Source organism: Octopus sinensis, linkage group LG5 (genome assembly GCF_006345805.1).
Source record: "Octopus sinensis linkage group LG5, ASM634580v1, whole genome shotgun sequence".
In the NCBI taxonomy this organism is placed as follows: domain Eukaryota; kingdom Metazoa; phylum Mollusca; class Cephalopoda; order Octopoda; family Octopodidae; genus Octopus; species Octopus sinensis.
The window spans coordinates 53391291-53411290 of record NC_043001.1 but is presented as its reverse complement, the minus strand read 5'-3'; the positions used below and the strand labels follow the sequence as shown (position 1 = coordinate 53411290).

The 20000-nt window shown below is 35.0% G+C and overlaps 1 protein-coding gene across 4 annotated transcripts in view; it reads right to left on the bottom strand.

Moving 5' to 3' along the window:
• Positions 1 to 20000, bottom strand: part of LOC115212036 (sex peptide receptor-like) — a 767681-nt gene that overhangs the window by 722306 nt on the left and 25375 nt on the right. Inside the window, exon 2 of one of the 4 annotated variants that reach the window (XM_036503438.1) lies at positions 10450 to 10621. The exons of the other annotated variants lie outside the window; for them this stretch is intronic. The gene's annotated coding sequence lies outside the window, so the exon portion shown is untranslated. The remainder of the gene's footprint in view (positions 1 to 10449; positions 10622 to 20000) is intronic. 4 annotated transcript variants of the gene reach the window in all.

The window sequence follows — 20000 nt, the reverse complement described above, 5'->3', positions numbered from 1 at the left end:
TCGGTAGTTATGTCTAGTAGAATTAGTACTTATTTCTGGTTTTGTTTGGGATATAGAATTCCAACAAAGAATTATTTTGTCTTTCGTGGTTGATCATTTTCATTTTTTATTGTTCTGAAGAAGGGAAATATTTTTCAATATTAGTAATTTTTGATTTGCACAAAGGACTAGACGTTGACTGCAAGGAATATTTCTAAAAGATGAACCTTTGTCATGTTTAAGCACCCTTGATTGATGTATTAATTTTAATCCTGTGATGTGGACCAGCGGAGCACTAAATGAGTTTCTTATTTCATATTTGCATTAACCTCGATTTCTTCCTATTCTTGAATTGAATTCTCTTGTTTCTGATTAACTTATTTGACACGTCCCACAACGAAGATCTCTGCAACTTGTTCTGTGCATTATATTATCTTCTGAAGTGAATTTTATCCTTGTTAATACTCTTTTACAATTGTTAGCTGTCTCTGACTGTTAATAGTTTGTATTTCTTTATCTATATTTTTAGGTTTTTATGAATGTTGTAGAATTAGAAATTATCACTTGTCTGAATGTAAAATATTTATGTGTTCTAGGATTGTGGTTGATTACAAATGAAATACTGATACTTGTATTTATGATTGTCTTGGCCTTTGTTGCTGCGAGGGTCAGAAATTGAGACCATGTTTGTCTTGGCTATGGCACGACTTACTGATATTCTGTTTCTGATCGAATATATTTATTTCTACCACTCATACCTCACGACTATTTGTGTTCGTAACCAATGAGCATATACATCTTGCCATATTAAATTAGATATTTCTATTACGATGGGGTGAGAGTTAAAACCTAAAATCTAAGTATTAGTGCGCGTCCGTATGAGTATTAGCCACAATTGATTCTTTATTCATTCTTTTATGTGGGTAGTTTGGGAAGACTATGCCATCAGTGAATATTTTATTATTGTTCAGCAAGAAATCGCTGCAATTTTTAATTGGATGTTTTGGGAATCTTTACATAAGTTGTTATAGATTTCTTCAGATTTTGGAAGTTTCAGTTCATTAAATTTACTCGTATGTACATAAAACCTAGTTTTATGCAATTTTTCGTTAATATTCTTTAAAAATTTACCCGTTAATTTAATAATTGCGTTTATTGCTCCTATATATTTGCTATCAACTGCTGAAGTTTTTTTTATTTAAAAAATTTTATGTCTAGTTTTAGTTTGAACTAATATTGTAATCTCTGTCATATTGCCGTTCAAATATTTTTTTTATTCAACTGTTGTACTGGAATTCATTTATTACCTCTCCACACACACACATGCACATACGCACACACGTACACACGCACACATATTAATATATACACACACACACACAAATATATATATATATATATATATATAAACAATAACAACAACAACACCAATAATAATAATAAGGATACTTATGATAGTAATAATAATAATAATAATAATAATAATATAATAACAATAACAATAACAATAATAATAATAATAACGATAATAATAATAATAATAATAATAATAATAATAATAATAATAATAATAATAATAATAATAATAATAATAACAATAATAATAATAATAATGCAGGGTAAAATCACTAATGCTTTTACCAGGTAGCCAGTGCAATAAATTTTTACAACGTGTCAGCTTAAAGCACCACCTCACGCAGGTAAAAACTGACGTCAAAGACTTTTTTTACTACCTTAAAGTCTCCGAGAAAAACACACTTCATGTGGGCGTGTTTTTCACGGTGTTTTTAAGGCAGCGAAAAAGACTATAATGGCTACTTTTAGCAGCTCGAGGTGATGCTTTAAGCTGACTCCTTTTATAATTATGTATTTAGTTACAATATATATATATATATATATATATATATATATGCGCATTCTTGTCCCACCCACACTGCCGCACTTGCCTTTATCTCTCCAACACTACATCTTCACATGTCGCTAACTCCTTCAGCTGCACTTCTAGCAACTTCATCTACTGCATCACATGCTCTCTCTGTCCATCACTGTACATCAGTCATACAAGACGCCGCTTGACTGACCGGTTCTTCGAACACATCCGAGACATCAAACTCGGCAACGACACTCGACCTCGTGCCGTTTCCGCTCTACCGGTTATTCTGTCTGTGTTCGGATTGTCCTCGCGCAGGGGCCACCCGGAATACCGTCTTTGTCGTGAACAAGAATTATCTTCTCTCTTCGCTCCTTTGCCCCACATAGGCTTAACTCCCTCCCCTCTTCGTGTATCCCCTCTTCTCTCCTCTCTTCCTCTCAACCTACTTCCTCCCTTATCTCTCACCCACCTCTCCTCTCCTCTCTTGCTCTGACATATACTTTCTCTCTTCACTCCTACCCACCTTTTCCCCTCCATCCTCTCCCTTCATCGTCACACCTCCGTCGTTACCCCACCCCTACACATTCCAAGCACGCCATCGCTATACAGCCATCCCACCCCCACCCGCCGGGGTCAACTTTGCCTTTCATCTTTTCGGGGTCGATAAATTAAGTACCAGTGAGACACTGTGGTCGATGCAATCGACTGGTCCCCTCCCCTGAAATGTCATGCCTTATGCCGATAGTAGAAAGGATTTCATTGTTCTGGTCTTAACATCAGTTGGTAAGAATAGAACTCATTTGACGATACTCTTTTGTTTGTAACTGGCTATCCTGTTGCAGGTTCAATCCAAGGAATATTGAAATAATACCCATCTTGTCTATTCCACAGAATGAGATTATATTAGAGAGCATCATAAGAGGAATGAGTCTGTGAAACACATTTAAGGTTGTTATCTTGAACGCCAATGAGAATATCATGATTTTCAATGGGATCACCAACCATAAGGATGGCTATTTCAATGGATGTGGACTCATTAAAACAGCATAAAATAATCTTTACTATAATTTACTACAGACGTAAGGAAAGCAGAAACAAAAACAGACACACTCATAGAATTGATAATATTGAAAACAACAAAATGTACAGGCACGTAGTTCAAATGTAGTCAATATAGGTACAAAGCACTTTCTGAAGTATTGTTATGCTATAAAAAATGGAAAGTCACCAATGTAGCAAAAGTTAGTATGCGTCACCAATGTAAAAAAGTACAGAAAGTCAACATTTATTTGGAACAAGTACTAAATGTTAAAAAATCACGATTGATTGAATGTCACAGTGAAGAAAGTGAAAGTTCAAGAAAATTCAGATGGCATAATTCAATTTTTCATGCAAAATTAATTTATTTTACAATTTTGAAACGAACGTTGAACCAAGTGTATAAAACGGAAGAGGCTGTTTTTGAACTGTGTAACATTATAGGCTGTAGAATAAATACTGAGCAACGCAGTAAAAAGGCTGTGCGACGTTGATATTCACAATGATGAAGAATACAAAGAACTGTTTAAAAAAACGTTATCTTGAAACTGGCTAGAAGGAGTGGAATAAAATTTCTGCAATTATATTGAAAGAGCCACCGAGGCTTTCTACGCCAAGTTTCCGAATTTGTCATAATAACCAGAATAATATTTTTAAATATATATTTGCGAATATTGTGGGTGGTGTTAAATCAGCCAAATTTTCATGTTGGTAGTACTTGGAAGTGAACGTTGTTGTTGAAGTCCAGGCCGCAAAAGTAAACTTATAATATCGGCGCGTTTCACTGTTGGGAGTGGGGAGATACAAACATAAACTACGACACACGCACACAGACGTACATTAACGCACACCAGAATCCTATCTCTGTCCCTGTGTGTCTGTCTCTCTCTCTTTATATGTGTGCATGTGTGTGTATATGTGTGTGTGTCGGTTGTCAGAAAAAATGTATGCATACTGACAGACATACACCGTCACGTCTCACACATATACACGTTAGTCATCGGCCTCACGTAGGTAACGGACGTGCGAACAGTCATATAGAGAATGTGACGTCATTCTCATTGGAGTGGTGATATAAAATGTCTTTTACGATAGGTGACTAAAAGAAAAATGATAATGTTAAATGATTGTAATGCAAATATATGAAAGAAAATATAATTTAGATGGTAACCAAAAGTTAACTGAATCTTTTGATACCCCATACGTCTAAATGGGCAACTCGGTTTTAGAATGCATAAGGAACATACACACGCACATACACACAGAGACACACACACTCACACATTTAAACTCTCTTATATATATATATGTGTGTGTGTATTTATATATAATCGTCTAAGAATACATAATTTGCTCACGTATATTTAGAGTTCACCCAATTAAGCAATATTATTCAGCAGTATCAGTACCGAGCAGTATTTAGGCATAAGCAGACTTTAGGCATAAGTGAACGTTAGTCACACCAGAGAAAAACATTTTGATTAACAGCATGAAAACAGATATGGTAAGAGAATTTCTCTCCATCATAATTGCAGTGAATTTGTCTCCGGAAGTTGAATGTCGTATTGTTTAACTCACCTAATGTTCACTTAAACACTATTGTATTTACCTTTCATCCGATTTTATGATTAGTTAGCTGCTATTTTTTAAGAGCATTTGGTATTAATTAACTGTACTGTTACCAATATCCGGTTACCTAATATGCAATGAGCAATAAATACATAAGATCTGTTGAAATAAGTCTACATTTCAAATTTTGAATAATATATATATATATATATATATGTGTGTGTGTGTGTGTGTGTGTGTGTGTGTGTGTGTGTGTGTGTGTGTGTGTGTGTGTGTGCGTGTGTGTTTTGTATATGTACGCACATGTGTATGGCGAAATGGAGAAACGCATGTATGTGTCTAACCTATTCAATGTATACAGCCATAGACACTCAAATATGTATGAACAGATGCATATATTCATACATGCGTATGTGTAACGATATTTGTATTAGAACAGAAATGGATATAGTGAATGTAATAATGATATCAACTTTTGTTACAAGGTCTACAATTTGTAAGATGGCTAAGTTGAATTGGGGGAGGTTTAAGTACTCAGCTGTTATTTATTTTGTTGAACTCGAAAGGATGAACGGCAATTTGGACAGAGAATATAAAGACGGAAAAAATGCTCTTAGCATTTTCCCCAGTGTGCGACGACTCTGCCAGCTCGTCGCCTTACAATGAATGTAATAATGAAACTTAAAACACAAATATATGAGATATCATATAAATAGAGTATATACACATATTACAGTTATTAAAAGAAATGGAAATATAAATCGAGCTGTATATATAAATTATCAAATACGAAGTAATGGTATATAAAATCTAGGAAATATAATGAAATGAGTATGATGGATTTTATAGCATACCATATTCAAACACACAGAAACATATTTGTTTCCTTCCATATCCCTACTTATCAGTTTGGGAAGAGAACATTTCAAACTCAAGAATTATAAAGTCTAGCCGAAGTGACGCGTCCTGTAAACAGTTGTTTAATTCAAAATATGTGGAAAATATTTGAATTATTTCTCATATTTTAAGATGAATATTCAGCCCAAACTTACACCATATATTTTCAATTATTAAACTTAAGTAAAAGCGTGTATTAAACATTCTCCTACGCCTTGACCTTTAATTTGATGCAAAATACACAAAACATTGCCACTATAAAGCTCATCTGAGAAAATCTAGAGTTACGTTTAATTGAACATATATCTGCTATCTAATTTCTGGGAGTGAATCATTTTGTGTCCATCCATCCATTTGTGTCCATCCATCCATCAATCCAAATTCCTTCCTCCTACTTACCTACCATCTATCTATCTATCTATCTATCTATCTATCTATCTATCTATCTATCTATCTATCTATCTATCTATCTATCTATCTATCTATTATCTATCTATCTATCTATACACACACATACGCGTGCACACAAACACACACATACGCGTGCACACAAACACACACACGCTCATACACACACATGCATATATATGACTTCCAAGATGTTGAAAAGCACTGGAAGGAGGAGGTATCACTATCGAACATCTACCGTTTTCGTGTACGTTTCTCCGATGTTATTGTTCAGGGGAACTGCACCGCTTGAGTCTTCATGCAGCTCTTGGATTACTTAGGTGAAGCTGTTGTCTAAGTTCTAATTCATCACCTGCCAACATCGATTATGCCAAACGTGGTCAAAGACCTTTATGAAGTAGATGAAGTTGTGATAGAGATTAGACTGGTGGATCAGATGTTTGTCAGTGAGGTGTTTAATGTTAAATATATACTCCACAATATTCCTTTGTTGCCTAACTCCAGCTCGTTCTTCTGCAAGGATTTCATCTGTCTTTCCCTTGATTCTGTATAGGAGACTTCTTAGCAATTCTTTGTTGGGGTTTCTAATTAGGCTGATTGTTCTATAATTCTGGCAAAGTCTTAAGTTGCTCTTCTCGCGAATGGGTATCAACAATGATTGGGTCCTTTGCTAGCTACTTCGTCTCTCATAGTTTCTGACAGATAAATCTTTGTGCCTTGAAAAGCTTTGGCCCTACAGGTTTTAGGAGATCTAATGGATTTTCTAACGTTGATTATGCACACTGACTCTTCGACTTTATTTCTGGAAAATTGGACTATCCCCAAGTTTTCTGTTATTGTTGTAAACAAGATTTTGCTCGCATGGTTGAGTTTGTGATTGTAAAAGTATTTGCAGTACTCAGACCATACCTTGATGACATCATTCCAATGTGTGAAGAGCAAGTCTATGTTGTCTTCAAAGATAGTGGTCATGTGTTCTTTTATATTTTTGTTAGGAACTTCACGCAGGAAATACTCGAAGACTTCAACACCTCTGTCTTGGAGGACGGTCCTTTTCCAACCCTTCACTTTGCTGATGACATTGACTCGTTAGAACGCGGTAAAGCAGAACTACAGGTGCTCAACATCAGACTGGGAAAAGCCTCAGGAGCATACAGGCTGGGTATCAGCCTAGGAAAGAGCTTGATTTTCGTAAATAGTAACACAACAACCAGCATCATGCTAAACGGGGAAAGTCAGAATGAAGTGGACACCTTCAAGTAACTAGGATCCACTTTGACTAAGGACGGCATATATATATATATATATATGGGGCAGGCTTATTTCTCTTTCTGTCTGCCAAATCCACTCATAAGATTTTGGTCGCCTCGAGGCTATAGTGGAAGACACTTAAGGTATCACGCAGTGGAACCGAACCCAGAACCATATGGTTCTTACCGCATAACAAATATTCCTACCACACAGCCACGCCACACATACATACACATCCACTCTCTCATAAACTGACAGAATCATACATATATTTCGAAGATTAATTATATGCTTCATAATTTAAAGTATATGATATTAATCACTGACACGTATAAATTTTAAAATTAAAGCATAGTATAATTCATGAAAACACATTATTTTTTAATACATGTGTGTGTGTGTGTGCGAGTAGGGAGGGGTATCTTTTTGAGCTGCATGCACAATCAAGGACAAGACCAACTTTTACAATCGAACGATCTCCATCGATGTCAGTTCAAAATCAAGATTATTTTAAACAAGGATCGATGATGTCAATTATTTTTCATGAATAATACAAGGAAACAAGTAAAAGGAAAAATTCGATTTGCATGATAATAAATGAAAATAAAATGAAGATAACTATTTGGCCATATAATTTCTGATGTGTCTGCTGACAGACGAGAGTAATGGAGAGGGATACATTGTCATTTGCCGTTCGAATGTAGACGAAATGTTCCTGTCAAAAATGAAGCCATATTTTTACGATGTCGAAATTAATGAGGTAACCAGTGAGTAGCAACATCGTCACCACGAACGAAACATAAACATCGGAAGTGCTCAATTCAAAAATAACGCTTGAAGTCCTTTGTCATTGAAACGGATTGTTTCAGCTTGAATGTGTTTTACGTGATCAAGCAATCAATAAATACTTTTAATTGACCTATTCAGGCGATTACTAAAGGTTCTACCAAAGAAGAGGACTGAAATATGGACACGCAAGTCACCTTCATGCCTACGATTTATTTTGCAAGCAAGCCGCTTTATCTATATATAGTAAATTGGAACCTGTGCCAGTTCAACATCTATCAATGAAATTCAGTCAAAGAAGGCGATAAGTGTCGATCCCATACTGGGAATATCTTTTTAAATGGATGCAACACAATTCATTATGCATGCCGTGTTATATACAGGAAATTTGATATATATACACTAAAAAACAGATACAAATACACGCACACACACACACACACATGCCCCCCCCCCAGTAAACAAACGTAAACAGACAATATGAAAAGAAAGACTAATTAGTATAGACTATTGTATAAGGATTGAAATGAGAACGTTTGCCGAATATTTGATAAAGACTGATGAAGACCTGCTGCAATATGCCGCGAAAGATATGAGTGTAAATGCAGATGAAGTGATGTACAGGGAAGAGTTTAACCATAGATCTGAGAAGAAGAGAAAAGAAGACCTTGAAATAAGAATGCATGGATAGTTTGACAGGAATACAAAGGACGTTAAGGATAATAGAGCATCGTGGACATTACTTGAGTGAGGTGATTTGAAACATAACACTGAAAACCTGATATTTGCTGCACAAGACCAGGCTCTCGCTACCAATTCAGTGAAGTATAGCATAGAAATGCAGACTCTGTGGAAAGAGAGAGGAAATGTGACCCACTTGGTAAGTGGATGTGAGAGCCTTGCGCAAAAAAGAAGATAAAACGCCGCCACGGTAAATTGTGTGTATACCCCCCTTGGCTCTTATGCCGTAAATACCAATATGAAGTAACAGAGAACTGGTATGAACATGTATCAAATGATTCTCTGGGACTACTGACAAATCAATGATGTACCCATACCAAATGACATGAATGTTGGGAGTAAAGAAGTTGAAAAATTCACCAAGTACTCCCAATTGAAAGTGGAAATAGTAAGACTGTATGGAATGCGAGAGGATAATGCAAAAGTGATACCAGTGGTGATCGGAGCGTTGGGCTCAATTCCATTGAAACTTCAAAACTTTCTAAGGCAACAGGAAATCCTATGCAAGATTGGTGTCTTGCAAAAAGCAGCCTTATAGAACACAGCGAACATCATAAAGAAAGTATGATCTGTTGTGATGACACATAACTGAAGACTCCGGTGCATTTTCATCTACACTGTGTTAGGAAGGAATAATAATAATAATGATAACAACATCAACAACAACAACAATAACAATAACAAAAACAATAAAAATAACAATAATAATAATAATAATAATAATAATAATAATAATGATAATAATAATGATGATGATGATGATGATGATGATGATGATGATGATGATGATGATGATGATGATAATAATAATAATAATAATAATAATAATAATAATAATAATAATAATAATAATAATAATGATAGCAAAGACAAGGAGCACAAGAAGGATGCTGAACGGTTGCAAGAACTGAAAGAAACAATAGTCTATCCCAAACAGGCTGGAATATGCATTTCAGTTAGGGAAGTAGAGGAAATCAACCCCCAAAATTAGCAACTGGAAGACTCCGGGACCAGATGGAGTTCAAGGCTACGGGATAAAATGCTCAACACCTTGTTAAATGCCGACCAAGTAACACCAGAGTGCTTGACATTGGTAGGACCTTGCTGTGCCTGAAAAACATCGTAAAAAGCAATAAGGTCGACAATTACAGACCGATATCCCGTTTACTACTTATGTGGAAGTTATTGACTGGAATACTCGCAGAGTCAATGTACGTGCATCTGGAAATAAATGGAGTTCTGCCACATGAGCAGAATGTTTGCAAGTGTAAGTGCAGAGATATCAAGGATTAACTCCTGATAGACAAAATTGTACTTAGAGATTGCAAGAGGAGGAAAAGTAACTTAGCCATGTCATAGATCGAATATCGTAAGGCGTACGATATGATCCCACATTCTTGGAGTGTATGGACATATTTGGTATTGCATCGGATGTTGAGCGATTGCTTGGAAAAAGCATGGCAAATTGGAGGACTACCTGACAGCATACAAAAGACGTTTAGGGGCAGTAGAAATGAAGAGGGGCATCTTCCAAGGAGACTGTGCTTAATACCACTGGAACTGATTCTGATGAAGGCAAAAGCTGGGTATGTATTCAAAAACCGCCAACACAATGTCATTTGTTATTCATGAATGACCTCAAACTTTATGGTAAAGATGAAGCCCAAGTCAGTTCCCTCGTTTTATATGGTGTATACCATCAGTGCTGATATTATAATGGAGTTCGGACTGAGAAAGTGTAGTGTATTAGTCTTGAAGAGAAGCAAAGTAAAATGTATGGACGGGCTAACGATACTGTCGGGAGGATATGAAACAGATAGAAGGGACGGGTTATAAATTACTTGAGGATTTGGGAATTGGATAAATTGATGGAAAAAGAAATGACAGAAACATTTAAAGTGGAGTACTTGCGTAGACTGAGACTGATCCTTAATTCGAAATTAAACAGATGGAATAGGATCGAAGTTATCAACACCTGGGCGGGTTCACTCCTTAGATACAGAGCAGGAATAATCCAGAAAGACAAGGAAGTTGCTAACTAGATATAGGTTCCTCCATCCAAAAAGTCACACAGACAGACTGTATGTACCAAGAAAAAGAGATGGAAGTGGACTTATTAGATGCGAACACAGCATTAGAGCAGAAGAAAACAACATTGACATAGCATGGTATGTAAAACAAAATGCAACAGAACTGCTATTATTCGAAGTAAGAAGGTCATGCTTGTGTAGTATGAAAGATTGAAAATATAAAGAACTATACAAGAAATTGAAAATGAATGTGACTGAAAATAGGTGGGTAAAGAAAAGAATGCATAGTCAATTTCATAGGGATGTTGAAGATAAGACAGACAGACAAAAATTATGGCTATGGATGACTCATACGTATGTTTGTGTGTGAGTGTGTGTATGTGTGTGTATTATATGCGAGTTTGTATGAGCGAGAAACTATGTATGTATAGTAAAGTATAAGCAGCGTACAATTGCTGAAATCTAATTTACTGTTTGGAACGTCCAACCTCTTGATACCAATCTTCTGATTTAAGAGAATTACAATTCCGCAGAATAAAAGTCTGCTATAAAAATTGCACAACTCGAATATATAAATGAAAGGATGATAAAAGATGGACACACTTTTATCATGTGACAATATATGGCACATCGGTTATATTTATAAAAGGCGTTCTAAATATTCGTAGATAAATAGAGTTGAAGAAATTTTTACTTTGCCAATTACAATCTATGAAATTTGGCACGAATTAAGTGAAATTGTAACATTACTATTTGCTGGATTGCACTCCGAAACAGACTTTACATTTATAAATGCAGACGGCCTTAACCAATTACATATCTCTTAAATTCCCTGATGATATGATGCCTGAATTTCGTAGACGCGCAGCAGTTATGTAATATGGGGAAGCACAGAAGAAATGAAATTGAAATTCCAATGCTGTTATTTTCATTTTTTTTTCAACTGTGTATGTATTATGGCCAAAACCGCTGCAAATACAATTCAGCGCAGTTACTATAGTTCTAACAAAGAATTTTTAAGTGCAAAAAGTTACATTACGTTTCAAAGTATTACTCGTGCATACACGCAGATTATATACTTGCATTCACACATATATGCTCACAGATACAAATATTGGCGTATGCATATATCTATGTATAAAAGCAATTATGCGGATGAATATATTAGACTGGTCAAATATATTTAATATATCAAATGTGAAATAGAAAATATGAATAAATGTATACATGCAAAACTTTCAGATGTGAATTTTTATGCATAAATATATAGATATTTATATTAATAAGTCCAGCTTACACAGAGTACAAACAACACAGCAAATTAAGGGGGTAGAAGAAATGTGTTATAAGTTTAACAGCTGTTTCCGGGGGATCGGCGACCCATTATAAGGTAGATTTAGTATATCACAATACCCTGCGTATAGATGGAGTTAACAGTGGATGAAACGAGCCTCCACCATCAGGGTAGAGAAGATCTTACATTTCAGATTTTAATCCAGGCATGTTCAAAGATGGAATGATTAAATGTGGAGAGCTAGATGTATTAGAGGGGGGGACTGGGGGGTTTAATACAGAGAATGGTAAGAAGAAAAATCATAGTTCAAGAATAGTGAGGGTTCCAAGGACTACAAGGCCAGTCTTTGGAAGCTGCAATTAGTTATATTGCACCCTTACTTAAGCCCTCTACTGCCATAATACAACGCTCATTAGCCCCACTCTAGTAAATAACATACTCGAGGCATCTACCCACAATATTACCCATATGACCACATACACTGGCAGCGATACTCTCCATCCAATACTGATATTGATTGTACTTCCAGTACTTCTTCACTAATAACAGACTACTGGAATTCGACCATCCCAGCAGTGAGCCCCAACCGCAAACTTCAACCGCTGAGCAGGAAGGAGAACTTGCATTTATCAGCTTTGTCATCTCTGCCCTGTTGGAGGTTTCTGCCTGCCTAAAAATGTAATCTACAAGTGCCATATTATAAAACCACGCACTCAGTAAGCCAGGGTCTAATTCCGCGGCACTACCAATTCTAAGCGCTGCTAACGTGCACTCACAAACACTTTGTTCAATCCAAATGCTAAATTATCTACCTCCTTAGCAAGTTATATTCACAATCTCAAATCACAAAATATTCCCTATACTCTATCCCAGTCAATCGTAATTGAGGCTCCCCCCTATAACGCAAACATCGGTATGTGTAAATTATACTTAATCATCCTTCACTACCACAACCCCTGACTACTTAATAGATTCTCATATGTATTACTGTCTTGTAAATGCGTTCTGCTCCTAATTTGCCTGTTTTATTAAATCTATGTAATCCCATAAATATAAGTATCCTTAACTAAAATTATCCTTGAGGTATGATAAAGTCGCTTCAACTTATATCGTCCTTCTTTCAAACTATTCTTTCTCATTTATTACCTTTGCAAATCCCTCCAAACCACTATATCCAATCTCCTTCATAGCCTTCCCAACATCACAAATGGAATTCTTTCTCTTCTCTCATTTTTCCTCTTCAACCAAAAAGCACGTAATACTTCTCCACTCATTTGGATACTAACCTGTCAACCCCTCCACCTCTCTATTTCCCTCTATACAATTTCATACACCTCTGCGTAACTAAGTACTCCCCTTTCAATACCAATCCACATTCTACATTCTACTAGCTATTGCTATCTTGACCACCAACGTAGCCTTCAAGCCACCTCCTCAATCTTCTTTCATACCTTTCTACATACCTTAGTAATCTTCCTGACGCTTTTCTTCTCTCAAATAATTGCCATTCATTTTCTCACGGTTTCAGCTTCTAATAATTCTATAGCTATTATCCCTAAACTTTAACAAATTCAACACAATAGACTAACATTCAATTACTATCTACACTATCCTCCTATTCACCTTCCTACTCTCCACCTCTCTACTACTACTTCCCTTAGTGCAGTCATTATTAACCCTTACTCTTGTAGAATTATCTTTTCTCCTCTCACCATTCCCGGTCTTAACACCCCTAGTTCCCTCTCTAATACAGCTAGCTCTTCACATTTAATCATTAATTTTAAATAGAGATATTCGGCGTATATAAACTCATTTATATACGCTAAACATATACACCCTAGCCAAACATATACACCATATAATAAAAAGAAAGGTACCACATAGGATGTCATGTACGATATAGATTCTGAGGTCCCATACAAAGGTACTACAATCCACTTCTGGACTATGCGTAAAAGAAACCTTCCAAATATAAATACATAATTCACCACAATTACTAAATAAGCAACATGGAACTTTTCTACTTTTTGTCATAGGATCTATCTCACCTTTAAAATTCTTCCATAGATCCGAATGCAAAGAAAATCAACACGCATAACACATCCATCCCTGGTCGTTACAATATGTATATACATACATGTATGCATGCATGTATGTGTGTATGTATGTATGTATGTATGTATGTATGTATGTATGTATGTATGTATGTATGTATGTATGCGTGTATGTATGTATGTATGTATGTATGTATCTATCTATCTATCTATATATATAGTGAGAATTTCCAAAAAAACCAGTCGAAGACGGGTGTGTAAACAACAAACAGGTTTTATTTTGTGTGTGTATGTGTGTATATATATATATATATGTGGGGGGGAGGTGTATATGTGCGCTTATGTGTATGGATATGTGTTTGTGTATGTATATGTATTTATGTTTATATATAATGTGTGTGTGCGTGTGTACGCTTTCTTCCTTTTTCTCTACTTCTCTATAATCATAATTATCTTAGAAGTTAGCTAGTTTCAATTAATAATTTTTAGTTTTTGTTGTATATTAGGTTTTATTTTTCTTAGATTGTAATTCTAGGTATTCATTTTTCATTTTAAATTTTAAGTTTGAACTTTAATTCTTAATCGTTTGTCTCGTATTATTCAATTGCTATTAAACTTGAAAAATAGTTCTAAATATCCGTACTAACCACTATACAACTGTTATTTGCTACCTTACCTAGATTTGCCCAACACTCCCACTTTACGGAAACCTTAATTTTTGACTTCTCACACCGATGCAATATCATTAACTTTACTTTAATTTTTACTTTTATTCTTATTTTACTCTTTCACCCTTATTTAATTTTAATTTATATTCTTTTCTCTTCTCTCTTTCTCTCCCCCTGCCTGTATGTCTGTCTCTCTCTCTCTCACACACACACACACACAAGAAGCACATTTATCCCTATCATTACATATACTTATTGTTATTTTTACCCCTTTACTTGTATCTTATTTTCTTTCCTTTCTCCTCCCGTCTCTCTCTTCTCTTCGCTCTCCTATATACGCCCACTCACAAAAGCCATTTATGTCTATCTTACTTCCTCGCTCTAGATACACATTTACAAAATCTATACATCATTCAAAATACTGCCAAGATATGCCACCTGGATTTACTTAGGCTTGTAACTAAGGACCTGTACCTCCGTGTAAATACTGACCAACATCCATAGCCTCTGGAAAAAGATGAGTTGTGAACATTATTCTCCTGAATAAAGAGTAAAGCTTCTACCTAGCTTTACTTTTATTCTTCTATTTACTCATTTACTCTTTTATTTTCTTACTTATAAATTGTAAATTTTCCCTGTCTAAAATATGCATACCATGTCTCTGATGACGGAATAACCAGTGCGTAGACATAATAAACTACCGCTTGGGCTATCGTTGAAACGGCAGTAATTTACCCTGATTAGATTATTCTAAATGACTTGAGATACACGTTCTGCCTTGATTTTGATTTTTCCTCTAATATAATATATACGGATCCCTAAATCGAGCCTTAGTTGTGATCTTGGAACTTAACGGACGACCACAGCGTACCTATTCGTTTAGATCACAAGTAAGCTAAACCTCTTGTACACACACACACACAGACTATCTCTCTCCTTATATACATACATACACACATATATACATACACACACACACACACATACATATATATATATATATATATATATTATATAAAAGGGCTTAGTAAAATAAATTACTTTGCCGCATACTGAACTCATTAGAAATAGCAGCTAAAAAACTTTTTTAAGGCTATTTCTAATACTTAAAGAAAATCTCTCTCATATATAGTGTTTGCTTAATTCAACTCACAAAAGTTTGGGGGTAAGGACATCGAAAAATCAAATGCTAAGTTTATTCGAGAACGTACGTTTCAAGATTAGTCAAAACAACATTTCTATCATCGGCTCAGAAATTCCTTGGTTTGGATTTGGAAACACTGAAAATAAGAACATACCCTTTCGAAGATCTGCTCCCAACTAACAGTGCCAACAAATTCAAAATAAGCAAGCGAAGAATCTCTGTTCTCCCCTTCCACCAGCGTGGGTTAAAATCATCAAACACTATGCTTATTTCGGTAAAATCCGAAGCATTAATCAGAGGGAGATTAATTATAATTTCAACAATTGAGGGCAAAATTATTTAATTATTAATCAATTTCACCAAGTGTTCAGTATGCAAAGGGACCATTCAAGGCGAATTCAAATTATTACATTATATAAAAGGCTTAGTAAAATAAATTACTTTGCCGCATACTGAACTCATTAGAAATAGCAGCTAAAAAACTTTTTAAGGCTATTTCTAATACTTAAAGAAAATCTCTCTCATATATAGTGCTTGCTTAATTCAACTCACAAAAGTTTGGGGGTAAGGACATCGAAAAATCAAATGCTAAGGTTATTCGAGAACGTACGTTCAAGATTAGTCAAAACAACATTTCTATCATCGGCTCAGAAATTCTTGGTTTGGATTTGGAAACACTGAAAATAAGAACATACCCTTTCGAAGATCTGCTCCCAACTAACAGTGCCAACAAATTCAAAATAAGCAAGCGAAGAATCTGTTCTCCCCTTTCCACCAGCGTGGGTTAAAATCATCAAACACTATGCTTATTTCGGTAAAATCCGAAGCATTAATCAGAGGGAGATTAATTATAATTTCAACAATTGAGGGCAAAATTAATTAATTATTAATCAATTTCACCAAGTGTTCAGTATGCAAAGGGACCATTCAAGGCGAATTCAAATTATTACATTATATAAAAGGGCTTAGTAAAAAATTACTTTGCCGCATACTGAACTCATTAGAATAGCAGCTAAAAAACTTTTTAAGGCTATTCTAATACTTAAAGAAAATCTCCTCTCATATATAGTGTTTGCTTAATTCAACTCACAAAAGTTTGGGGGTAAGGACATCGAAAAATCAATGCTAAGGTTATTCGAGAACGTACGTTTCAAGATTAGTCAAAACACATTTCTATCATCGGCTCAGAAATTCTTGGTTTGGATTGGAAACACTGAAAATAAGAACATACCCTTTCGAAGATCTGCTCCCAACTAACAGTGCCAACAATTCAAAATAAGCAAGCGAAGAATCTCTGTTCTCCCCTTTCCACCAGCGTGGGTTAAAATCATCAAACACTATGCTTATTTCGGTAAAATCCGAAGCATTAATCAGAGGGAGATTAATTATAATTTCAACATTGAGGGCAAAATTAATTAATTATTAATCAATGATTAATAATTAATTAATTTTGCCCTCAATTGTTGAAATTATAATTAATCTCCCTCTGATTAATGCTTCGGATTTTACCGAAATAAGCATAGTGTTTGATGATTTTACCCACGCTGGTGGAAAGGGGAGAACAGAGATTCTTCGCTTGCTTATTTTGAATTGTTGGCACTGTTAGTTGGGAGCAGATCTTCGAAAGGGTATGTTCTTATTTTCAGTGTTTCCAAATCCAAACCAAGGAATTTCTGAGCCGATGATAGAAATGTTGTTTTTTTGACTAATCTTGAAACGTACGTTCTCGAATAACCTTAGCATTTGATTTTTCGATGTCCTTACCCCCAAACTTTTGTGAGTTGAATTAAGCAAACACTATATATGAGAGAGATTTTCTTTAAGTATTAGAAGTAGCCTTAAAAAAGTTTTTTAGCTGCTATTTCTAATGAGTTCAGTATGCGGCAAAGTAATTTATTTTACTAAGCCCTTTTATATAATGTAATAATTTGAATTCGCCTTGAATGGTCCCTTTGCATACTGAACACTTGGTGAAATTGATTAATAATTAATTAATTTTGCCCTCAATTGTTGAAATTATAATTAATCTCCCTCTGATTAATGCTTCGGATTTTACCGAAATAAGCATAGTGTTTGATGATTTTAACCCACGCTGGTGGAAAGGGGAGAACAGAGATTCTTCGCTTGCTTATTTTGAATTTGTTGGCACTGTTAGTTGGGAGCAGATCTTCGAAAGGGTATGTTCTTATTTTCAGTGTTTCCAAATCCAAACCAAGGAATTTCTGAGCCGATGATAGAAATGTTGTTTTGACTAATCTTGAAACCGTACGTTCTCGAATAACCTTAGCATTTGATTTTTCGATGTCCTTACCCCCAAACTTTTGTGAGTGAATTAAGCAAACACTATATATGAGAGAGATTTTCTTTAAGTATTAGAAATAGCCTTAAAAAAGTTTTTTAGCTGCTATTTCTAATGAGTTCAGTATGCGGCAAAGTAATTTATTTTACTAAGCCCTTTTATATAATGTAATAATTTGAATTCGCCTTGAATGGCCCTTTGCATACTGAACACTGGTGAAATTGATTAATAATTAATTAATTTTGCCCTCAATTGTTGAAATATAATTAATCTCCCTCTGATTAATGCTTCGGATTTTACCGAAATAAGCATAGTGTTTGATGATTTTAACCCACGCTGGTGGAAAGGGAAGGGAGAAACAGAGATCTTCGCTTGCTTATTTTGAATTGTTGGCACTGTTAGTTGGGAGCAGATCTTCGAAAGGGTATGTTCTTATTTTCAGTGTTTCCAAATCCAAACCAAGGAATTTCTGAGCGATGATAGAAATGTTGTTTTGACTAATCTTGAAACGTACGTTCTCGAATAACCTTAGCATTTGATTTTTCGATGTCCTTACCCCCAAACTTTTGTGAGTTGAATTAAGCAAACACTATATATGAGAGAGATTTCTTTAAGTATTAGAAATAGCCTTAAAAAAGTTTTTTAGCTGCTATTTTAATGAGTTCAGTATGCGGCAAAGTAATTTATTTACTAAGCCCTTTTATTAATGTAATAATTTGAATTCGCCTTGAATGGTCCCTTTGCATACTGAACACTTGGTGAAATTGATTAATAATTAATTATTTTGCCCTCAATTGTTGAAATTAATTAATCTCCTCTGATTAATGCTTCGGATTTTACCGAAATAAGCATAGTGTTTGATGATTTTAACCCACGCTGGTGGAAAGGGGAGAACAGAGATTCTTCGCTTGCTATTTTGAATTTGTTGCACTGTTAGTTGGGAGCAGATCTTCGAAAGGGTATGTTCTTATTTTCAGTGGTTTCCAAATCCAACCAAGGAATTTCTGAGCCGATGATAGAAAGAAATGTTGTTTTGACTAATCTTGAAACGTACGTTCTCGAATAACCTTAGCATTTGATTTTCGATGTCCTTACCCCCAAACTTTTGTGAGTTGAATTAAGCAAACACTATATATGAGAGAGATTTTCTTAAGTATTAAAGTAGCCTTAAAAAAGTTTTTTAGCTGCTATTTCTAATGAGTTCAGTATGCGGCAAAGTAATTTATTTTACTAAGCCCTTTTATATAATGTAATATTTGAATTCGCCTTGAATGGTCCTTTGCATACTGAACACTTGGTGAAATTGATTAATAATTAATTAATTTTGCCCTCAATTGTTGATTATGAAATTATAATTAATCTCCTCTGATTAATGCTTCGGATTTTACCGAATAAGCATAGTGTTGATGATTTTAACCCACGCTGGTGAAAGAGAAAGAGGGAGAACAGAGATTCTTCGCTTGCTTTTTTGAATTTGTTGGCACTGTTAGTTGGGAGCAGATCTTCGAAAGGGTATGTTCTTATTTTCAGTGTTTCCAAATCCAAACCAAGGAATTTCTGAGCCGATGATAGAAATGTTGTTTTGACTAATCTTGAAACGTACGTTCTCGAATAACCTTAGCATTGATTTTTCGATTGTCCTTACCCCCAAACTTTTGTGAGTTGAATTAAGCAAACACTAATATGAGAGAGATTTTCTTTAAGTATTAGAAATAGCCTTAAAAAAGTTTTTTAGCTGCTATTTCTAATGAGTTCAGTATGCGGCAAAGTAATTTATTTTACTAAGCCCTTTTATATAATGTAATAATTTGAATTCGCCTTGAATGGTCCCTTTGCATACTGAACACTTGGTGAAATTGATTAATAATTAATTAATTTTGCCCTCAATTGTTGAAATTAAATTAATCTCCCTCTGATTAATGCTTCGGATTTTACCGAAATAAGCATAGTGTTGATGATTTTAACCCAC